This window comes from Podarcis filfolensis (assembly GCF_964270895.1).
Source record: "Podarcis filfolensis genome assembly, chromosome: 5".
Taxonomy (NCBI): Eukaryota; Metazoa; Chordata; class Lepidosauria; order Squamata; family Lacertidae; genus Podarcis; species Podarcis filfolensis.
Genome location: NC_139608.1, coordinates 9,351,983 through 9,373,204, shown reverse-complemented (window position 1 = coordinate 9,373,204; position 21,222 = coordinate 9,351,983). Strand labels below are relative to the sequence as shown.

The following is a 21,222-nucleotide window of genomic DNA, read 5'->3' as shown; positions in this document are numbered from 1 at the left end:
ATACCATGGTATGATTTCTTGCCCACTTTGTGATGTCCATCTTTCATTAGGGTAGGGTAGAATTTGTTCTTTTTATAGTTATTGTTGGATGAGAGCACTTTTGAGAGCATTATTCCACTGTAATGTGATTTTTCCCCCATGTGAATTTTCGTTTTAAAATTATTGTCAGGCTGTTTTGTATTTCATGGATTTGTATAGGGGACGCGGGTGGCACTGTGGTCTAAACCACAGAGCCTAGGGCTTGCCGATTGGAAGGTTGGCAGTTCGAATCCCCGCGATGGGGTGAGCTCCCGTTGCTCGGTCCCTGCTCCTGCCTACCTAGCAGTTTGAAAGCACGTCAAAGTGCAAGTAGATAAATAGGTACCACTCCAGCACGAAGGTAAACGGCATTTCTGTGCACTGCTCTGGTTCACCAGAAGTGGCATAGTCATGTTGGCCACATGACCCGGAATAACTGTCTGCAGACAAACGCCGGCCCCCTTGGCCAGTAAAGCGAGATGAGCGCCACAACCCCAGAGTCGTTCACAACTGGACTTAACAGTCAGGGGTCCTTTAACTTTTACCTTTGAGACATCTTGTGAAAAACGATGAGTGAATGTAAAACAATAATAATACTTAATAACTTATAGATAATTGCATCAGAAAGTTGCCTCTCTTCCAGATTCTAAACCTATAGGAGGACCTTATAGTCAAGTGGGCAAATTGCCATTCTCTCAATGAATCAATCAGTGGTTCCAAGACATGCCGTTCAGCAGACATCTTCCTTCGATACCCTCTGCAGAAGATGAACAAATGACTAAGTGGCGCGATTAAACAACTAAACTGTTAACATTTTGCCTCTGAAGGAGACTCGAGTAAATCCAGAGGCTTTAATAACAAATCTTTGATAACCAAACAAACCATTTCTTTTGGGGGATGCCATCTGCTTTATCACTTACATGGTGTTAACGTCCTTTCCAAATAGGCAGATGGACCTCATTCAAGTTCTGACAGTAACCCTTTGTTATTGGTACAAATGGCTTCAGAGGTATTTAATTACCATTAGTAATCATCGGTTTGCTGCTAGCTGGTGACATTCAGAATAGTAAGCAGGTTGCATTCTTTGTGTCCAGCGAGTTCATAGAAAGTTAAACCTACTTTTGACAACAGCCTCAAGCTTAGCCACCATTAACCCCTCTTCAGTTACAGGATGATGTGTTTGAACAGTATGAATGATTAATGGAAGCTAAATAGGCCCATTTCTAGCTTAAAAACCTTTTGTTGTTGGCAGGGCACGGGCGACTGGCAAGGTGAACAGGAATTCAAGTGTTGGGGTCCTCACTCACAAAAGGGATGTTAATTTAATTTTATTTTACTAGGTGGTTGACGGCAAACAATGCCAGGCTGCAGCATGCCACTTCCGCCTCCTCCGTGTCCAGCGCTGTCTCTCTCAGCCCCCTTTCCAAGGGATCAGCTTTCCTTGGCAAGGTGGGTGTGGTGCAGCGCAGGCCGGCAGAGATGGGCAACCTACAAAACAAGGAAGCAGCTCATCAGTAAATGTGTTATTTAATGGTTTGTTCTTGCTGAGGAAGTGAGCGGTGTCCTCAAGTTCCACACCCAGTTTGGGATTTCTGTTCAGGCAACTTCCAGAATGTTGGCCTATGCAATTCGCTACAGCTGATCTTTTTGCTTATTTTCTCAATGGACAAGTGGGCGCTTTTTAATAGAAGGAGGAGAAATATGCCTCTCCTGGTCCTAGGAGACCAGCAGCGAGGGGAGCTTGTCACAGCAGGAGGGGGAGACACTTGCGCCTCTTCACCAACTTATCTCCCTCCTCTCCTGCTTCTGCTTCTAGACTTCTCTCTGTCACAGACTCCCCCCACTCACTAAGCCCTGTTGCCTCTTCAGCTTCTGAAAGCTCCTCTTTCCACTCTGTTCCCTCTTCTTCCTCTGACCTCTCATCATCATCCCACCACCAATCCCCAGGCTCTGATGGTTGCTCCCACCATTCCTCTGCATCCACAACCAGGCCGAGACATCACCTTTCCCAGAACATGTATTTAAGAACAGTAGAAGCAGCTGGGAAGAAAGGAGTTTTATTTTAAAAATGACAATTTTATAAGTTGCTTGTCTTTGTTTGAGCCTTCCGCATGGTTCTGTATGTACTGTGGTACTTTATGCATTGCGACCTGCTGTTATTTTCATTGACTATAGTTTAGTAATTAAGATTGTTAAGAGTGAATTTCTGTTTAATCATCATCTGCTGAAATTTGATGTTATTGGGTACTATTATATGTTAATGGATTATTAACTATCACTTTATTTGATATTAGTTGTTTATTTTAAAGCTGTGTTTTTATTATAACTTTTTTGTATTGGATCACATTGTTATAAGGGCTATGATCTTTGTTGTTTCTTCAGATGTCAGAGAAATAAGCAACTATCTGACTTTTAGAAGACATCTGGAGGCAGCCCTGTTTAGGGAAGATTTTAATATTTGATGAATTATTGTATTTTAATATTTTGCTGGAAGTTCCCAGCTGGGAAACCCAGTCAGATGTGTGGGGTATAAATTATAAAGTATTATTATTATTATTATTATTATTATTATTATTATTATTATTAAGCTTGTAAACGGCCTTGTGTACAAAGAAAAGTGGTGTACAAATTAAAAGTGAAATGAAATGGGGGGAGGTGAAGAATAGTGTTGCTTTTCTCAACAACAGATGTGCATGTAGGACTGTCATTTTTCTGTTTCCCCCCAAAAAGTTGTTGCACAAACTAATGTACTGTACATTATAGGATTGGGCTGGTACATGTTTATTCACCACATGAGCTCACTGTGGATAGGGATGCACATCCCACAGACATCAATGTGGTGCTGACAGACATCTGCACCTGAATTCCCCTTCAATTTCTCTGTCACCTTTCCATGCCTATCTCTCCCACAAGTTTGTGTATCCAGCTGCTGATTACTTTCTTTGGCCCATGCTATACATAACACTAACTCAGTGCTTATATATCATGTATTTATTGCTGTTCTGTTTACATACCTGTTGTTTCATCTATCAGTCAATAACATCAGCGATTAAATTAATACTTATTAACAACAGTTATTAATAGTAGCCAGAGGGAGGTGGCCTGGGTAGATATGCCTCAGAACTATGATACGCAGGAATATGGGCGTGTCGTTTCATTTTTTAATATTTCATGCCGCTTTTCACGCACGCGAGTCACAAAGCGGCTCAGCAACAATAAATAACAGTAACCTAACAGAACATCGCAATTATAGAATAGTTGACAAATCATCAGCGAAACAGCCACCTTCTATAAACAACTATTAACAAAGCAACTAACAAAATAAGCTGAACACTGCCAGTCAGTGTAGACCAGGGGTGGCCAACTCCCAAGAGACTGCGATCTACCCACAGAATTAAAAACTGGCAGTGATCTACGCCCTTTTGGGGGGTTCAGGTCAAAGTTGAGCTTTTTTTTAGGAAGGAGGAAGTCTGATTTTTTAGGGGTTCAGGTCAAAGTTATTTAGCTTTTTTGGGGGGAGCCAAAGCTGTTGAGCTTCTTTGTGGGGAGCCAGTGATCTACCACAGACGTGCAGTGATCTACCGGTAGATCACGACCTATCTGTTGGATATGCCTGGTGTAGACCATGGGTAGGCAAACTAAGGCCCAGGGGCCAGATCCGGCCCAATCACCTTCTAAATCCAGCCCACAGACAGTCTGGGAATCAGTGTGTTTTTACATGAGTAGAATGTGTGCTTTTATTTAAAATGCATCTCTGGGTTATTTGTGGGGCATGCTGTAGGAATTCGTTGGTTTTTTCCCCAAAATATAGTCCGGCCCCGCACAAGGTCTGAGGGACAGTGGACCGGACCCCTGCTGGAAAAGTTTGCTGACCGCTGGTGTAGACAATATTGACTTAGATGGACTTATGCTTTGTGTCAGTATAAGGCAGCTTCCTTCTGGAAGAAATATCAACAACCTCAGATATGCAGAGGACACAACCTTGATGGCAGAAAGTGAGGAGGAATTAAAGAACCTTTTATTGAGGGTGAAAGAGGAGAGCGCAAAATATGGTCTGAAGCTCAACATAAAAAACCCGAAGATCATGGCCACTGGTCCCATCACCTCCTGGCAAACAGAAGGGGAAGAAATGGAGGCAGTGAGAGATTTTACTTTCTTGGGCTCCATGATCACTGCAGATGGTGACAGCAGCCACAAAATTAAAAGACACCTGCTTCTTGGGAGAAAGGCGATGGCAAACCTAAACAGCATCTTTAAAAGCAGAGACATCACCTTGCCAACAAAGGTCCGTATAGTAAAAGCTATGGTTTTCCCAGTAGTGATGTATGGAAGTGAGAGCTGGACCATAAAGAAGGCTGATCGCCGAGGAATTGATGCTTTCGAATTATGGTGCTGGAGGAGACTATTGAGAGTCCCATGGACTGCAAGAAGATCAAACACATCCATTCTTAAGGAAATTAGCCCTGAGTGCTCACTGGAAGGACAGATTGTGAAGCTGAGGCTCCAATACTTTGGCCACCTCATGATGATAATAATAATAATAATAATTTATTATTTGTACCCCGCCCATCTGGCTGGGTTTCCCCAGCCACTCTGGGCGGCTTCCAACAAAGATGAAAGATACACTAAAATGTCACATATTAAAAACTTCCCTGAACAGGGCTGCCTTCAGATGTCTTCTGAATGTCAGGTAGATGTTTATCGCTTTGACATCTGATGGGAGGGTGTTCCACAGGGCGGGTGCCACTACCGAGAAGGCCTTCTGCCTGGTTTCCTGTAACTTGGCCTCTCGCAGTGAGGGAACTGCCAGAAGGCCCTCGGAGCTGGACCTCAGTGTCCGGGCAGAACGATGGGGGAGGAGACGCTCCTTCAGATATACTGGACCGAGGCCATTTAGGGCTTTAAAGGTCAGCACCAACACTTTGAATTGTGCTCGGAAACGTACTGGAAGCCAATGTAGGTCTTTCAAGAGCGGTGTTATGTAGTCTCAGCGGCCGCTCCCAGTCACCAGTCTAGCTGCCACATTCTGGATTAGTTGTAGTTTCCGGGTCACCTTCAAAGGTAGCCCCAGGCGCTGCAACTTTCCAATGATTGCACTTCACCCCCCAAAGATACACTCCTCCATTGTCTCCCAAGACAGACAGATGCCAGCCACCCTAGCGAAGACACTCTCTCCCAGCTTCAGTCTTCCCATCTGAAAAATGGGAGATAAGAACACCGGCTTTGCTGACGGGGCTGTTTTAAGGACTGCAGCTACATAAAGTGGGCCTTGAAACCACTGTACAAATGCTAGCACTGACAGAAACTGCAAAACACCATCTTTGTCAAGGATCTTCAGATTCCTCTGACAACCCTCCTCCTCAAAGCTCTCTGAAAGGGCTGGTGATTTTTACAAAACTGCACCCCCCTCACTGGCGGGGCCATCTCCTCCTTTCACCCTAAAGCACTTTCCCCATTTTCCACCATGTTCAATGTATACATGCGGGGGGGCGGCAGAATTTAAAGATATACTTCAATATTTGAATTTTTGATGAGGGTGACTCATCTCAGCTCCGTACCAACTTTTCATTTAGTTGTGTGGTGTGTTTTTTTTCAAATCCCCAAGGGAGGCAGCAGGATATTAATTAGCCTCGTGCCCATTACTCAACAAATACACAGGCTTTAATTGCACCTTTGGTGTATTTTGCTCTCTGTCACAGGATCTTGCTTTTATTAACTACAGTCATTTAAGGCTCTGCGTCGCTTTTGCGGCAACGCATGAATACTGCAGGGCCCCAATGAATCATTCACCCGTACAGAGCTGTCAAGACAATTTGCCAGCCCAGGTGCAAAGCAACTCACCCGTCATGATAAAGATGAGGAGATTTTTATTTTTATTTAAAAGATATTTGTCAACAGAAATAAGGAGAATTATTTGCTTCAGACAAATGAGGCGGCCAGAGAAATGGCTACAGTAATTTTCAACTGAAGGGGGGAAAACCAGGAATTTCTTTTTCTGCTCCTCTCATTCTCCCTCTCTCTCTCTTCATTTCCTACCCTGGGATTTTTTGCTTTAATTGCAATTTGCTCCAGGAATGTAACAGTCTTTTTCTTTCCTTGTTGTCTCTCTTCGCTTGTACAGCCTCCAACTGTTTTTTGTCGTAGGTTTGTAATACTTGCCACCCAGTACTCCGGGTTACTCACAGCAGCAAGGATTTGCCATGCTCAGCTTGTGACCTACCAAACCAAACAGAGCCCATCTGCCATGCATGGCAGCTTGTTAGAGGCTGAATGAGACCCCTGTTTTGCGCTGTCTGCTGCGATTGCAAAAAAAACAGGGGTGGGAGATGAATGGTTCAAGCTCTTGGCAGGCCATAATAGATAGCTGCTGGACTGGGCTCAGTGAATCACAAGTTCTTCAGAGCTGGGGGGGGGTAGGGTTGGGGGGTGTTCATCCCCCTGCACAATTGGTAATTGTTTTCGAAAATCTTCACCTAACCTCAGGGTCCCTTCCAACTCTGTAAGTCTACGATTCTGCGATTCAGGAATCATGGCCCTCAGTCTGCACTGACTTTGTTTGCTTTCAATACAGTCATATCTCGGGTTATAGACGCTTCAGGTTGTGTGTTTTTGGGTTGCGTACCTCGCCGAACCCGGAAGTACCGGAACAGGTTACTTCCAGGTTTTTGCGCAGAAGCGCCAAATCGCAACCCATCTGTGTGCAGACGCGGTGCTGCAGGTTGCGAACACTGCGGGTTGTGAACGTGCCTCCCGCACGCATCACATTCGCAACCCGAGTGTCCACTGTAATGGTAGCATGTAGCCAAAACTGATTGGCTGTGTAGGCTTGTGATATCAGAACAGTCACTAGATGACCCGTTTGATTAACTTGGATCACCCACAATGTGACTTTGCCTTTAATAATAATAATAATGATGATAATTTATTATTTGTACCTTGCCCATCTGGCTGGGTTTCCCCAGCCACTCTGGGCGGCTTCCAGCAAAGATTAAAAATACATTAAAATGTCACATGTTAAAAACTTCCCTAAACAGGGCTGCCTTCAGATGTCTTCTAAATGTCAGGTAGTTGTTTATCTCTTTGACATCTGGTGGGAGGGCGTTCCACAGGGCGGGTGCCACTACCGAGAAGACCCTCTGCCTGGTTCCCTGTAGCTTGGCTTCTCGCAGTGAGGGAACCGCCAGAAGGCCCTCAGCGCTGGACCTCAGTGTCTGGGCAGAACGATGGGGGTGGAAGGGCTCCTTCAGGTATACTGGGCCGAGGCTGTTTAGGGCTTTAAAGGTCAACACCAACACCTTGAATTGTGTTCTTTGCCTTTACTCTTAACTGACTTTTTTGGCCTTCAGTGACATACGAGCATCTTGGCACATCTGATCGACTATGTGTCATTGGGAAATTTCCACATTCACTGCCACCTCAGAGTTAGGAATGCCTGAGGAAACAGCTCAGCAAGAAATTCATTCCAAAGTTTGCGCAAACTGATATGCTGCACCCAAAGCTTATGCTTTGATGCTCCTCCTCAGGTGAACAATTCAACGCCACCTGCACTGCCCCACTGGTCTCTACTGCTCATCACTTCGCCTCTTCTTCGCCACATCATGTTTTTGCTCCTAATCCCATTCCTTGGGGTGTGTGTGTGACTGATTTCACAGAAAGTTTATTTGATGATTATTCCATCTTCCCAAGGAATTCAGCAACTGCAGGTCTGTTAGGAGAACCTAGAAATTCTACCTAAAATTTTCTGTGGAAGCAATGTGCAGATCTGTCGGGAGAAAGATGCTACTTCTGAGGGGGTTTTAAAAGCAATATTTGCGGTTGGAGAGAAAGGAAAAGTTTGGAAACTGAAGAGCTCATAGAGGATGAAGCTGCAAGACTTGGTCAGCAAGCGAAATGGTATCTCCCCCCCCCCTTGTTTAAACTGAGCTGTAGATAGTTATTTATTTATTTTACACACCTCTTTTTACCATAAATGGCCACAAAGTGGTTTCCGTGACAATCAACTAAACAACACATCGATCAAAACAATACAATATTTAAAAATAAATGAGAACCATAGGTAAACAAGAAAACTTCCAATTTGTAGCTCCCAGGCTCTTATTCCAAAACTGCAGTTCCCTGGAATTCCCCAATGCAGACAAAAAAAAGCAATTATGAAAGGGAAAGTCTGCAACAACAAAAAGGCAGTTTATACTGGTGGAAATAATGTACTGAAATGCATCCTTCTTTGGAAGAATCCCTTGCAAAAATGTGTACATCAGGCAAAACTGCATACAGGAACATATATGTTAGGTGCAATGCAATTGAAAACACATTAAAGGGTTTAAAAACTTATTCACAAACTCCTGTAGAAATGGGGAGAACCGAAGTGAAGGTGGGGGGAAATGAGACGTTGACATTAACCAAAGTGGACAGGATTTGTCCATTCCTAGCGTGGCCGGCCATAATGAGAGAAGGGGTGTGTTGGTGTATACAGTGGTACCTCAGGTTGCATACGCTTCAGGTTACATACGCTTCAGGTTACAGACTCCGCTAACCCAGAAATAGAGCTTCAGGTTAAGAACTTTGCTTCAGGATAAGAACAGAAATTGTGCTCCGGCGGTGCAGCGGCAGCAGGAGGCCCCATTAGCTAAGGTGGTGCTTCAGGTTGAGAACAGTTTCAGGTTAAGAACGGACCTCCGGAATGAATTAAGTACTTAACCTGAGGTACCACTGTATGTGTATTTATAATCGACTCCTTTATGAAGTTCTGAAATGTCAAGCGTCCAAAACCCCCTTGACTGCGCTATTTATAAGTGATAGAAATGTGATGGCTGCCTGCTCAAATGATAAAGAATAATTACTGCGGGCACCTCCCGGCACCGGCGAAGTGCACAGATGCATGCGGATATCGAATCCAGGCAGAGGGGAAAATGCCCCCTTGTTGTGCAAGAGGAATGGCTGATCATATGTTCAGGAACTCACAGAGACCCTCATTCAGCCAAGCACAGCGGCAGCCGCCACCTGCAGATTCGGCTGGTGGCACACAAGAGGACGGGTATGTCTCTTACATAGCAGCTGTCCTCAGCCAAAAGCAAATTACAGCGTCTTCCTCTTCGGAAGGCAACCCAGCAGTCGGCTTTTCTTACACCCTGATCCTGGGCGTAATTACTTGGAAGGAAATCTCATTCATTTCAATGTAACTTAGGTGTGATGAGGAAGCTTAGGATCTCAGCCCATAATCTCACAAGCAGGTTAATGCGCGTGCGCGCACACACACACAAACGGGCTAGCTTAAGAAATCTCCAAAAAATGTGACAACTGCTTGCTTTTCTTTCTTTGCTTTTCTTTCTTTTTTTGCATAAACTATCTGTTAACTCAAGCGTGCTGCACATATGACAGCACAATATACAATCCCATTAAAGCTGTTAAAAAAAAAACCTGAAGCACTTTAACTTTAGTGCAAATAAAATATGCACATGAAACGCAGAGACTTTTGGACATTAAAAAAAAAAAGTAATGGAAAAAGCACAAACTGTCTAACAGGAATCCTGAAACAAAATCAGTTTTTATCAAATGATCACCTACACAGGCAAGAGCAATTTTACATCTCGGTGAATTTATGTCATAATTTGCAAGCCGCAACAGAAAATACAGAAATTCTGTAGGTTATATATGATTACGGTATGATTGCGGGGGGCTGATCTTTTAAAAAAATATCTCCAAAAAAGAAACTCCTGAAATGAAATTTAGTCCTTGGGTTACTGCAAAATGAACAGTATAATAAATAGCATTATTTACCACATTAGGGCTGTGCCCAAACTTGCCCTCCAATTTATACAAGCTTCCTACCTCTACAAAAGAGGCTTCTACAGTAGTACCTCAGGTTAAGTACTTAATTCGTTCCAGAGGTCCGTTCTTAACCTGAAACTGTCCTTAACTGAAGCACCACTTTAGCTAATGGGGCCTCCTGTTGCCGCCGTGCCGCCAGAGCACGATTTCGGTTCTCATCCTGAAGCAAAGTTCTTAACCTGAAGCATTATTTCTGGGTTAGCGGAGTCTGTAACTGGAAGCGTATGTAACCTGAAGCGTATGTAACCTGAGGTACCACTGTACTGTTCTGTTTAAAGCACTATGATGCGGTTTCAAATATACATGGCTTCCCCCAGAGAAATACCCCTGTCCCCCCAGAGAGTGACAATTCCCAGAATTCCCTGGGAAGAGAGATTGATTCTTCAACCACTCCTAGACACCCCCTGCCTGAAACCCTGCAGATCAGCTGCCAGCCAGTGCAGACAGTACTGGCCTTGATGGACCAACAGTCTGACTTAGTATAATGCAGCTTCCAATGCTCCAATTGCAACAGAGCATGGCTAAATTTCCGCGGATAATGCCATGAGGGAAACTAAAACCCATTAAAAATGTTGGCACTCAGCTAAACCTGGTTTAGGGAACGTGGTCTCGGTTTAATCGTTCGTGGTTCATAGGCAGTCCTTTGTGTATACCGTGGTACCTCAGGTTACATACGCTTCAGGTTACAGACTCCGCTAACCCAGAAATACTGCTTCAGGTTAAGAACTTTGCTTCAGGATGAGAACAGAAAATGTGCTCTGGCGGTACGGCAGCCGCGGGAGGCCCCATTATCTAAAGTGGTGCTTCAGGTTAAGAACAGTTTCAGGTTACGAATGGACCTCCGGAACGAATTAAGTACTTAACCTGAGATACCACTGTATTACTGGCCTTAAGAGAAGGGAGGCCAGCTTTGGCATCAATCATTGGAGTGGTGGGTACCCCAAGAAAGGGGTACTAATGTGAACACATAGAAACTAATGTGTTTTCAAGATCCAGTTTTGAATAACTTCCATGGAATTCACTTCAGCTCTGTCTTAGCACCACATAAAATGTGGGCAAGCGCTTTGAATCATAGAATTGTGGAATACTTCTTTCACAAAGGACTTAAAATGCTTAGGATAAACTAGATAATCACCCTTTTCTTGGGGAAAAAATATCGGGAGCCTGATGTCAGAATATTAAAGGCCATAAGCAGGGAGGCTGGTCCCTCACCTGCCTGCTTTGTTGTTGTTGTTGTTGTTGTTGTTGTTGCTGCTGCTGCTGCTGCTGCTGTTGCTGTTGTTGTTGCTGTTGTTGCTGTTTAGTCGTGTCCGACTCTTTGTGACCCCCAGGACCAGAGCACACCAGGCACTCCTGTCTTCCACTGCCTCCTGCAGTTTGGTCAAACTCATGCTGGTAGCTTTGAGAACACTGTCAAACCATCTCGTCCTCTGTCATCCCCTTCTCCTTGTGCCCTCAATCTTTCCCAGCATCCGGGTCTTTTCCAGGGAGTCTTCTCTTCTCATGAGGTGGCCAAAGTATTGGAGCCTCAGCTTCAGGATCTGTCCTTCCAGTGAGCACTCAGGGCTGATTTCCTTCAGAATGGAGAGGTTTGTTCTTCTTGCAGTCCATGGGACTCTCAAGAGTCTCCTCCAGCGCCATAATTTAAAAGCATCAATTCTTCAGTGATCAGCCTTCTTTATGGTCCAGCTCTCACTTCCATACATCACTACTGGGAAAACCATAGCTTTAACTATACGGACCTTTGTTGGCAAGGTGATGTCTCTGCTTTTTAAGATGCTGTCTAGGTTTGTTACTTAGAAGCAATGCCTATCAGCCTCCTCCTTCCTCTTCCTGCACTAGAATTCATTGGCTATGCCTATCAGCGCCTCTGCCTCCACCTAGTGTCAGCCTCCTGCCTTACACCCCACAAGTCCCATTGGACACTAATCACCGCTGGTCGTATGGTGACTTTCCCACAACAAGTTCCCAAATATTTTGAGTTTGGCACTTGGTCAGTATCATGGCTATGCAAATACAGTTTGCATCTAATAGGATGCTTGCCAAAAAGGACCACTTTAGTCTTCTCATACTTTACAACTCAGAATTCTTTTGATATGAGTTCCAAGTTCTATAAGCAGCTCTTTAAGTTGTTTCTGAGGAATAATGGATAGCTGAGCCATGTCATCTGTGTATTGTAACAGCAGCAGCAAAGTGGCTGAAATATCAGATGAACAGAAACTTGGAAGCCTCAGTTGCTCAACAATCTGATGGATATAAGCATTAAAAAGAAATGAAGCCATCACAAAACGGCCTTGGCAGATGATCTTCCCTCTGGCTCCAGGGGGCCAAGGCTCTGTGGGCTGCCTCAATTTTTTACTTTATTTTTTGGAGGGAGCCACCTCCCCCATTTTTCACGTCACGTCGGCCCCCTCAATGTTCCTCGGAAGATAGCGCCTCTGATTCTGATAACGTCTCTTGTTTGCCTGGATGGAGGATACAGAAGGATATACCACTATGTGCAAAACTAACCAACTGCCCAAATAAAAAATTTGAATTCATTGCTCCACCAATTTTTGCCTCTGGCCCCTGGAAGGTTGCCCAGGTGAAAATGTGGCCCTTGGTCACACCAGGGTCTCCCAACCTTGATATAAAGAAAGACATTGATCAGGCATATTCTTGTCTTTTGGAAGACCAAAAAGCCCAACAGATTTGGGCAGGTAACAGTAAGTTTATGAACTACAACCTTTATCTCACAACCTTCATAGAAGGCAGCAGGGGTCTTGAATCGGCAAGTGCAGCAGCGAGAACCAGGCAACTTGCTTTCTAAATAATCTTGCTAGGAGAAGGTGCTGCTCGACTGCTCCTATCTTTGCACCAGTGCCACCCAGATAACCAAAGGGGGGTGTTGCAGTGTCCAGTTCAGCAGGGATCATGTGACACAACAGGCCAATAGGGTTCCACTGGGTCCTATAAAGCTATCTGAAGGAGTGTCTCCACCCCCATCGTTCTGTCCGGACACTGAGGTCCAGTGCCGAGGGCCATCTGGTGGTTCCCTCACTGGAAGAAGCCAAGTTGCAGGGAGCCAGGCAGAGGGCCTTCTCGGTAGTGGCACCCGCCCTGTGGAACACACTCCCACCAGATGTCAAAGAGAACAACAACTACCAGACTTTTAGAAGACATCTGAAGGCAGCCCTGTTTAGGGAAGCTTTTAATGTTTGATGGATTACTGTATTTTAATATTTTGTTGGAAGCCGCCCAGAGTGGCTGGGGAAGCTCAGCCAGATGGGCAGGGTATTAATAATAATAATAATAATAATAATAATAATAATAATAATAATTGCATAGCTTCCAACATTTTTTCTGATGAAAATAAACCCCACATGGCAGACATGGCAGTCTGTGTAGCAGGGACTGAGGAGCTGGATTGGTCGGGCCGAGGCCCCTGGTTTTTGGGATGGACGCAGGGCCATCTTAAGCATAACCGGTGCTGTGGTGCAAAGATCCCTCCGCCCGCCCCCCCCTGTTTCCCAGAGTTGTCGACCTTTTCCAAAGCCTCTGAGGGAACGCTCTCCTCCTGCGGAGGCTTAGGAGGCAAGCTGCACACCTGCCAGCCATATGCTTGATGGGGCGCAGCTGGTGGGCATGCAGGAAAAGTGGAGCCCACCGCCAAAGCTGCGCAGCTCCCCCACTCGCTGGGGCGCCCCTGAGAGGCCGGCGCCCTGGTGCCCCATTGGCACCACTAAGCCCAATGGGGAAGACGGCTCTGGATGGACGAGGATATTTTGACCATCCTGAAGATCCTCATCATCGGCGAAAGTGGCTGATGGCAAGTCTAGGTGTCAACTTGCAAGTGAAAACAGTATCTGTTGATAGAAAGAAGGTTCAACTAGCAATCTGGGACATTGCCGGTCAGGAACGGTTCAGAACGTTAACACCCAGCTATTACAGAGGATCACAGCGTGTTCTGTTAGTTTATAATGTCACAAGAAGAGACAGTTTTGCAAAACCAGACAACTGGCTAACTAGAATTAGAAACACACTGCACAAGAAATGATATAGTTTAAATCAGGGGTCAGCAAACTTTTCAGCAGGGGGCCAGTCCGCTGTCCCTCAGACCTTGTGAGTGGTGGACTTTATTTTGAAGGGGAAAAAGTAAATGAATTCCTATGCCCCACAAATAACCCAGAGATGCATTTTAAATCAAAGGACACATTCTACTCATGCAAAAACACACTGATTCCCGGACCGTCCATGGGCTGCATTTAGAAGGCAATTGGGACGGATTTGGCCCCCAGGCCTTAGTTTGCCTACCCATGTTTTAAATGTTAGTAGAAAACAACATTGATAAGGAAAACAGGGAAGTTGAGAGAAATGAGGGTCACAAGCTTGCCCGAAAACATTCCATGTTGTTCACAGAGGCAAGTGCAAAAACATGTGATGGTGTACAGTGTGCCTTTGAGGAGCTTGTTGAGAAAATCATAGTCTCCAGGACTGGGGAAACAAAAGCCAAAACAGAGGTGTAAGGTTGTCAAACAATGAAGAGAGCTATAGCAGCAGCTGCGGTGACTACCATTCCGTGTTATAAACCCCGGAAAACTTGTTCTTTTGCGTATTTAAGAGGATAGTGGTGCCCTCTGGACATAAACATACACCTGCTATTTTAGGGACCTTGCAGTTTGCTCATATTTGTGTATCATGGCAAGTGAACATTTTTTTTTTATAATTTTTATTCATTTTCCAAACATTTTTATACAATCAACACATTTTTTATCACTCATTCATCAGTTTTTGACTTCCCTCAGTTTCTCTGCCAATCTTTCGTTAAAGTTTCTATTATTGACGCATTTCTGAACTTAATATTGCCTTTAGAAACTCCTTTCCCCTCTTACACTCTTTTTTACAATATTTCTTAATTTTTCACAGAGTCTCTTCAAAACCAACAAGCGTTGTCTGTACATCACATATGCTTTTCAGATATTCTGTAAATCTCCCCCAGTCCTCGATAAATTTTTGGTCTTTCTGGTATCGAATCTTCCCTGTCAATTTGTCCAATTCTGCATATTCAGTCAATTTCCTTCTCCATTCTTCCACTGTTGGAATTTCTTCCTGCTTCCATCTTTGGGCCAGAAGTATCCTTGCTGCTGTCACTGCATATTGAAAAAGTTTACAGTCTTTCTTGTTAATTTCATTTCCTACCAAACCTAATAGGAAGGCCTCTGGTTTTTTAACAAATGTATATTTCAACATCTTTTTCAGTTCGTTATATATCATTTCCCAGAAGCCTTTCACCCTTTCGCACTCCCACCACATATGATAGAAAGTTCCTTCTTTTTCTTTACATTTCCAACACTTATTACATGTTTTATACATTTTAGCCAGTTTAACTGGCGTTATATACCATCTGTAAACCATTTTCATTACATGCAAGTGAACATTTTTCTAGGGAAATGTACTTTGCAGCTTTTCCAGTTGAAAAGTGTTATGGTTAGCATGCCTAATTTGAAACTTATCAGTTCTTTTTATACATAGCACAAGAACTTGTTGCAGGAACAAAGGCACTCAAATTTCATAATTATCATAGAATTTCTTGGGAAAATATTTCAAACACATGTTTAACTCAACCATGGCACTGTTTGAGGCACACAAATCTCAAATGGTACAAGCGGATGCATGTAAAATTTGCACAATTTTATTGTCAAAAGCCATTTCTGACCATTTTAACAGCATGCATATACAATCCCTTTCTGGCTTCAAGCAACACTTTTTCTAGCTTGTAACTAATCCCAGTTAAAATCTGTGATCTTGAAAGAGGTGCAAATTACTTCTGGTGGGGGTTGGGTGAGAAGGGGAGATTTTAAAAATTGTCACTTCAGTGAATACTATGATTGTCTAATTTGATTTTTTTTTAACCCTGAGTGAGTGAGTGTGTGTGTGTGTGTGTGTAGCACTCTTGCACCATGGCATTTATGATGTAATATGCTATGGACCTGCAGGAGAATTGAAAAAAGACAATGCACATTTTTGGTGAACCAAGAAAATATTTAATAAAAATTATATTTTAAAAAAGGAAATAGGGATGCCCTATTTAATAACAATATTAATAATAATACCCTGCCCATCTGACTGGGTTGCCCCAGCAAGTCTGGGCGGCTTCCAGCATATATAAAAACATAATAAAACATTAAAAAAACTTCCCTCCATACCCTCCAGCATTTCTCAGATGAACATAGAGACGCCCTAAGAAAAAGCAGGGCATTTAAGGATCAAATCAGAAATCAGGTTGGCTTCTGTAAATCCAGGACTGTCCCTGGAAAATAGGGACATTGGAGGGACTGATATTGACTCTGGCCTAGCTCCTCAATTTCAGCAACTTCCAACTCATGATGGACCCAGCAGTTCTTCAACTGGACATTATCAACTGAATGCCTGCCTGCTGACATTGGTGCCCAAGACTGCCCACCGGACACCATACTTGGTCTCTTCCACCAGCTCATTTCTGGGCTGTTTTCCTCAACAGATAATTTGTGCGTTCACTGCAGCTCCTTCGAAAATGGCTCCAGCTATTTTGCAGGCTTGGGATCACCTCCAGAGGAAAGCCTACTTGAAACTAGAGCCACTAACCTCTATTTCCAGGAGCAAGGATATTATGTTGGGGAGTGCAGGTGCTGGGCTCAGTCAACTCCCTCCATCCCTCCCTGCAGTTTCCATATCTGCTATCCAACTGGCTGAGTTACTGTGATTGAGAATGAGCAGGCATAGTCTACCCGACGACACAGTCTGCAATGTGTGTTCATAGAATCATAGAACTGTTGAGTTGGAATGGACCCTGTGGACCATCTAGTTCCTGCAATGCAGGAATGTGCAGATGTCCCATATGGGGATCAAACTTGCAATATCCTTGGCATTATCAACAGCATGCTCTAACCAACTGAGCCATGATGGCATGTCAGGGTTGTGTTTGTGTGTGAGAGACCACCTCTGTCTGCGTGCACTTTCCCCCTGCCTTCTGATTATGGGGCAGTCAGTGCTTTTTTTTCCTGGGGGGATGCAGGGGTACGCATACCCCTAAACATTTTGTGAATCTTTGTACTTTTGTCCATTTACTGTATTCATTTCCCCCGATTTGAACTATAAAATGGTGATTTTCTTGAGTCAAAATGAGAGTACCCCTAAACATTTTTATTTTTATTTTTAGAAAAAAAGCACTGGGGACAGTTATAGTCTGAATTGGGTGTGCACATTTCATGAAGCGAGGACAAATATGTCAATTTCAATTTCTCTCAGTTCCTCCTTTTTCCACCCTTAAATTCAACCTACCACATCGATTTCTGAATTTGCCTTTGAGAAGTCCACGTGGAAATTAGCATGTCTTGTCATGCACATTTCCCCTAATATATGCACATTTGTCTTAAGATGGGCATTGTTGCGAGACATTTCCCCTAATATAATGTCGTTTGGTGTGTCATTTTCACGAATATGTGCACTGATTTGGCTGGACAACTGCACCACAAAATTCAGAGAAGTGTGAATCTTGAATGATAGCTGGGCTTCGATTCATTTATAAGTTTAGGAGGAACAAATTAGGAAGATTTGCATTAAAATGCAAACGGAATGAATTTCTCCCTATTGCTAGGGAATCATGTGAAGGGGTAGCTGTACCTTTATAGTCTGGATTAACACAATGCGTACTATGCAGCTGTTAGGTGAAATAATATATTATTATTTTTTGTTTGTTACATTTGTATCCCACCCATCCATCCCCCCAAAAGGACTGTATATATGATTTCGCCTCCCCAGTTTTAGCCTTACAGCAGCCCTGTGACGTAGGTTAGACTGAAAGATAATGACCATGTTATCATCTGAGCCTGCATTCAGACAGCACTTAATTTCATTTTCCCAACGTCTCCTTACCTGCTAATTTCTACATTTTATGTGACGTTTCAAACAATGTAAATGCCGCTTCTGGAAAATGTAGAAGTTTAATACTTGTGTTAAAAATCTATTGCAACCCCATTAACCTGGAAGATTGCTGGAGTTTTGCGTTGTAATTTCATGTGGCAAACTTTGATGCATGCAGTATTCCAGCATTCAGTTCTTTCCCACCATTTAAAATTAAGCATAAAACGGCAGTATTTGGACAAAAAAGCCACTGTTCCATAATGCAACAGGTTGTTGTTGTTTAGTCGTTTAGTCATGTCCGACTCTTCGTGACCCCATGGACCAGAGCACACCAGGCACTCCTGTCTTCCACTTCCTTCCGCAGTTGGGTCAAACTCATGCTGGTAGCTTCGAGAACACTGTCCAACCATCTTGTCCTCTGTCGTCCCCTTCTCCTTGTGCCCTCAATGTTTCCCAGCATCAGGGTGTTTTCCAGGGAGTATTCTATTCTAATGAGGTGGCCAAAGTATTGGAGTCTCAGCTTCAGGATCTGTCCTTCCAGTGAGCACTCAGGCCTGATTTCCTTCAGAATGGATAGGTTTGATCTTCTTGCAGTCCATGCTACTGCAGTGTAAAAGGAATGTTAGACTCCACAATGGCAACATTGGTATTAAAATCAGTAACACTAATGCAGTAATTCCCACATTTGAATGCACTCTAAGTCAGTCATTTTAGTTGAGAATATCTAAGATTTACATTTTTAAATCAACAAATTAGCATGAATTTACATTGGGTCAGTAGAACTAGTGAACTTTACGCTCACTGTTCACCCTAAAATGTCCCAATTGCTGCATGAATTCACACTGGCACAAGTTTGACTGCATTTTACTAATACCTTCACAGAAGCAGTTTCAGTTCTATTCTGACTATCATCCTGCTCTCCTGGCACAGCAAATCTCCTAACCAACATGTACGATAACATCAGAACAGTGCAAGATTGACTGCCTGGGCTATAAGGTTCAACTAAGAAAAGGGTTTAGCTGGATCTGGCAGCTGATGCCAGATCATAGCTGTCAAGTTTTCCCTTTTCTTGCGAGGAATCCTATTCGGAATAAGGGAATTTCCCTTTAAAAAAGGAAACGTTGACAGCTAGCTATGTGCCAGATTATGGGGCTGTTCAGATATCAGAAACAGGACATTGGCAACAACAGAGTGTTAACTTACTGGATTTTTCTCTGAAAAGATAAATCTAGAAATAAATGGGAGGAAAATAGAGACTGCCATATTGATGCCAATGTTGTTGTGTGAATTCTGCAAAAAAGAAAAAAGAAAAGCACAAATAAGGGCTACCCACAACAAACACTTGTTTGTGCCCAATGCCAACTTAGAAGTGCACAGAATGTATTTAGGTATTTTTAAGCATTCAGAAAAACAGCCACTAGTATAGGGGCAATCCTCTGACAAGATCCACCATAAGGAGCCGCTTTGGATGTAGCAGATCTCCAGCTCAGTTGGCTGATTCCTGACTCGGTTGGGCTCAGGTGACGTTTAAGTCCCCAACCCCAGCTCAGCTAAAGATATGCCAGCATAACTTGCTCATCTTTTTTTTTAATGTATTTTTATTAAAGATTTTGTTGATTTACAAAGGTATGTGCAATGTGTCTCTCTCGTATTTTTTTCCCATGTAACATTTTTTTTACAAATCGGTTTCATTTGTTGAGACATTAGGAAGAATAGGGGGAAAGAGGGGAGGGGGGAAAGATGGGGGGGTCGAGTGGTGATGTTTCTATTTTGCTTAATATATATAACTTGTTCATTGTGCTGGTCCTGTGGTTTAACCGTGAGGTGAGGTCTGAGTCCAGTCCGAGGTCGAGGGTGCAGTATGGAGGCTGTCCGTCAAAGCTGAAGCTGGGTCCAAGGCAGGGAGTCAGGCAAGGTCAGGAACTCTGGCAGAAAAGCAGGACAGGGTGCTGGCAGGAACAGGCTACCAACAATGTTGCTCCCGCAACCTGTGACTGGGGCTGGCTGGCTTTTATCTGCCCCAAGGCATAGGGCAGCCCCAACTTGCATCTCCTGGCCTGGAGGCGAGCCCTCCTCCTGCAGGAACTTAGTTCCCTCCGCCTCTCTGCCCTGAGCCTCTGCAGCTCAGGAGAGGCTGGAGGGTTACCAGACCCAGAGGCAACCTCAGCTTCCTCTGACGGGGCTGAGAGTGGAGAACCTGCAGGCAATGGGTCCTCCATCACCTCAGGAGCCAGAGCAGACTCAACTGGTGCCTGCACCTGAGGATCCAGCACAGGTGAGGACCCTTCAGGCTCATGCCCCAGCCCCAGCTCAGCTGGTTCTGGAGGTGGGGAATCCTGTGCAGGCTGGGATTCCTCAGGTTCAGCCTCCGAGTCCGAATCCCAAGCCATCACACTCATCTTGACTCAGCCGGACCGCAGCCATTTAAGTCAAAGCTAGCAGAACTGAGACCAGTGTAAGTCCCCCCCCCAAAAAAAACTGAGGCCAGTGTAAGTCCCCCCCAAAAGGAGGATTCCAGGAACATGCTGTGGCGGAGCCAGAGAGCTCCCTTCAGCTCAGCCAAGTGACCTGGCAACCCAGTGCAGAATACATTTCGAAGGCTTCCCTCTGCCAGCTGTAGGTAGAGCAGCAGCAGCAGAAGCCTCACTGCAGGCCAGGGTTGGGATCCAGCGCAACTTTATGCCAGCTTCACTTCCACAGGCTTGCAATACCTCCTTGGGCATAGGATTGCTCCCTAGGATAATCGGGTTGCTCTTTCTTCTCATTCTCCTCCTTTATTGTCAAAAGCTTACAAAAACCTTAGCACTGCAAAGAAGAAAAATGCATCATGCTTAGTCCTCCGTACCTGAGCAGGTTGAGGGCAGCAAAGGCCTTGCACCTGCTGAAACATTCTGAAGCATCAAATAAACCTTCCACGTGCAATCTGCATCTAAAGGAAGACAAACCCTGTTTTGGGGAAGAAGAGATATTCTCTTGCTGCTCCTTTTTTTTTAAAAAAACAACCAACCAACCAATCCATCTGACTTTCTCTGAGCTCAGAACTGTGTCCCAGATTTCCCAAATTGCAGAGAACTCGGAAGAGGTTAATTGGAGAAGGCCTGGCTGCAGACTAGGGATGCTTAGCGGGGCAGCTGCTTCCTCTGGTCTGCTTGTTAACGTGTTGTGCTTTTTTGCCGTGCCTCGGGGCCCCAGCAGCCTGTGTCATTGCTGTCGCCAGCACCCTGGCTGTGAGTCCACTCCCCAGCCTTACTGGCTCCTCATTTTTGCACGCTTCACTTTCCTGGGCCACTCTGAGTTGGCGTCATCCATCCAGTCACAGCTCTCTAAGTTTGCCATGTGCACTGACCCGGCGCTGACCCCGAACCATGATACAAACTATGGGATTGTAATTAATCTCTAATTACCCACAATACATCACTGTGTCCTCACCAGCCTGCTGTTCGGGTATTTTCCTGACCACTTCCAGTCACTAATGGAGCGTTCAAAGCTCGGTGC

At 44.4% G+C, this 21,222-nt stretch overlaps 1 pseudogene across 1 annotated transcript; it reads left to right on the top strand.

Annotated features, from left to right (window-relative positions):
* Positions 1 to 13,595: 13,595 nt before the first annotated feature.
* On the top strand, positions 13,596 to 14,413 carry LOC310763248 (ras-related protein Rab-18-like; annotated as a pseudogene). Its single transcript, XR_014552301.1, has 2 exons — positions 13,596 to 13,899; positions 14,158 to 14,413. The product of XR_014552301.1 is annotated as a ras-related protein Rab-18-like (transcript).
* The last annotated feature ends 6,809 nt before the right edge of the window (positions 14,414 to 21,222 follow it).